The sequence below is a fragment of the Bidens hawaiensis genome, unplaced genomic scaffold (assembly GCF_021521415.1).
Source record: "Bidens hawaiensis isolate Kalapana, Puna unplaced genomic scaffold, B.hawaiensis_p1.1 tig00044404_1, whole genome shotgun sequence".
Lineage (NCBI taxonomy): Eukaryota > Viridiplantae > Streptophyta > Magnoliopsida > Asterales > Asteraceae > Bidens > Bidens hawaiensis.
The window spans coordinates 81,681-85,121 of NW_027497893.1; positions in this window are offsets into that span (position 1 = coordinate 81,681).

Consider the following 3,441-nt stretch of genomic DNA (forward strand, 5'->3'; position numbering starts at 1 on the left):
AGAATTGGGCAAAATCTTCATAAAAATGTCTTAGAAAGTGTTCTTGGTAAAAATATCAAGTCTAGATCTAAGAAGTTTTGGGTTAAAAGGTGTTAAAGCTTGGGTTAAGGGTTCAAAAAGTTGGTCAAAATTGATAAGGAACAATTTCGCTTTTCATGGCATAAAAGTTTGTGCAACAACCTTTGACCTAGTACGGATAAGATTAGGTGAAAACAGATCCCGAGGAAGATTTCTTTCAGAAAGTTAAAAACTGTTTCTCTTCGCTTAAGGGAATTTCGCTTCGCTTAAGACTCTTTCGCTTCGCTTGGATCCTTTCGCTTCGTACGAGACTCTTTCGCTTCACTTGGATCTGTTTCGCATCGCTTGGATCTGTTTCGCTTCGCTTGAAACTGTTTCGCTTCGCTTGAAGCAGTTGTGTGCGAAAAAGTTGACTGTTTTGAAGATTAAGCTCTATTAAAGGCTTGTAACTGATTAGACCATGGCTAGCACTGATTCAGAGCTGTTGAAGGGTTATTTGTTCTTAGAAAGCCAAGTAGGAACCCCTACAAAGCCTCCAAAATATATGACCTTAGATGATAACTTTGCAGATTTCAAATGGAGATTTATGAATTATATCTCTTTGACTGAGACTAATTTATTGAGATGCTTTGAACAAGGTCCCCATGTTCCCGTGACTCGCACTGATGCTGGGGAACAACTTAAGGCTCTAAAAAACTATGATCAAGCAGACAGGGACCTGTTAGCACAAGATAAAAAGGCCTATCTCATATTGACTGTTTGTCTTTCAAACGAAATCTCTTAAACTCTTCGTGAACACACAAGTGCCAAGGGTCTGCGGGAAACACTTGTTGAAAAGGTTGAGGGAAATGCCGAAATCAGGGAAAACAAAAAGGCCCTGTTAAAAGAATAATTCAATATGTTTAATCATCGTCAAGGTGAAGCTGTTTTGGAGTTGGTAAAGAGATTTGAGAAGTTGATGGTAAGAATTAGGGCTGCAAGTGTCAACATTGCAAATGCTGAGGTCAACCACAAGTTGATGAACTCTTTGCTATACAGCTGGAGTACAAATACTGTCACAATCAAGAGAACTACCAATCTAAACATGATGACAAACACTGACTTGATATCCACTATCAAGTCATTTGAAATGGATGAGCAGATGAGAATGAACAATCATCTCAGTTCACTGAATCAAGCTGGAGTGAGTACTGCCTCCTCGATGCCAACTGCTTTTATAAGCAAAGCTCAACCGAATGTGTATCCCGTGACCACTCCCAAGTACTCCTCATGTGTTCCTTCACAACCAACAGCATTCATCTCAACAACAAATCAATCAGATTCTTCCAATACAAGCTCGTTCCAAAAGGCGGTCGGCAGTGCAGTTGCCCAAGCCCTAAAAGCTCAAGGGATTTCATCATCTTCAAAACCTCAACCAAGCAAGCCTTCAAGTTTCTGTGAAGCATTACCTATGCTAAATGACACCAACATCGCAATAGTTCACGCTTTTCTTTCAAGCCATGAAGAGTTGATGAAAGGAAATCTATTGCCACCACAGTTTGAAGCTGGAGACTTGAGGGATATCAATCAGAAAGATCTTGAGAAGATGGATATCAAATACCAGATGGCAATGGCAGTGCAAAGGGCTACTAACTTCATGAAAACGTACGGGAATGATAGCTTTAATGATTCAGACAGGAAAAGGATCGGGTTTGATAAGTCAAAGTTGCGTTGCTACAACTGTGGTGAGATGGGTCACTTTTCCCAAGAATGCACGAATCCTTCAAAACCTGCCAATGATATTCGTGTGACTGAGGTGACAGAGGAGGAGAACGGCAAGGCTGCAGGAAAAAGGCATGAGATGCAGAAACCAAGAAGCTCTTCACAAAGAATTGGAGGTCATCCACACAAGGGCAACTCAAACTCAAACTCAAAAGCCCTTGTCTCCCAATCGGAGGGCCAAGTTGGTGTGGATTGGGATGATCATTTCCAAGAGCTGCAGAATCCACTTAACATGGCTGGTATGGCTCTCACAGACAATGAAGCTTCCTCATCTGCTGCTACAAGTTCTGATGCATCACCATCAGACGAGGTAAAAAGAAATCTATGCACTGAAGCTTGCGTAAATAAATTTACATATTATAGATATCTTCAGGATGAAGTTTTGAAAGAAAATGCAAAACTTCGTCAACTAAATGCTGAATATGTAAAGGCTGACAAGATATATGTTGAAAAGATTAAAACACATCACGATGATGTTGCAAATCTTAAACTTAAAATCTTTCAAGGAGAGCACAATGTCATCTATTACAAAGACATTATAAATAAATTAAAAGATGAAATTGAAAAGTTGAAACTTGATCTTTCTGATAAATGAGAAAAAGAAAAAAAAGTTGAAAGATTTGAGGCATCATCTGAACAATTAGATGATCTTATCAAAGCTCAGAGAAGTACTAAAGTTAAAACGGGACTAGGATGTGATTACTCAGCGGTGCCTCCACCAATGAATGATAATTACACTTGCCTACCCCATTTTAGCTATAATACTGCTACTGATGAAGAGATGGCATATAGTATTGGTAAAATACCAAAACTAGTGAAATTCGTTTCAGCCGCCTCTCCATCAACAGCACAAATTTCGTCATCTGATAATTCTAACGTCAACATGTCTTGTGTAGCAGGTGATGTAAGTGGTGAGAAGGTTAACCAGGATTGTAAATCAAAGGGAGAGTTAGAACCACGTTTTGAATCCTGTGTGGGTCTAACAAAAACCATTAACAATCCTGTTTGTAACAAAGTGTGTGAATCATTGATAGGAAGTTTAATGTCTAGATCAAATGGTGTATTTTGTGAATCATCAAGTGATGACAGTTGTATAAATGTTTGCAATGAAAGTGAATGTTCCTCTTCTGATTCAGAATATGAAACTATATTTGATGAAACTGTCAAAATCAAGGTTAATGAACAGACTGGTCAAAGCTACTCATCAACTGATAATAAAATTGAGAACTTAATAAAAGAGAAAAGTTAGCTTTGAAAATGAAAAACTGAGCACTTCATGTAAATATGTGCCACCCAAGAAAACTTCATTTTCTCAAAATTCAAATTATAACAATAGTTCTCAATTTTATGATCAGTGTGATAGTACCTTTTATTACTCTCGACAGAAACCTAGGCAATCAAATCATTTTGCAACTCATCATTCAAATGCTTTCAATTATAAGTCAGATAGAGGTCACCAACATGTTAACCAAACAACATCACCTCATCCCTCATATCTCAGCGAGCAAGATGTCTATAAATGTAACCAAAGAAAATGTTGCTTCATTTGTGGAAATCCGTCTCATCTTACAAGACATTGCAAGAACTGGCACAAACAACAAAGAGACTTCAACAGTTAGTTTGGTCAGACATTTCCTGGGTATAATGCTCAAACCAAGAAAA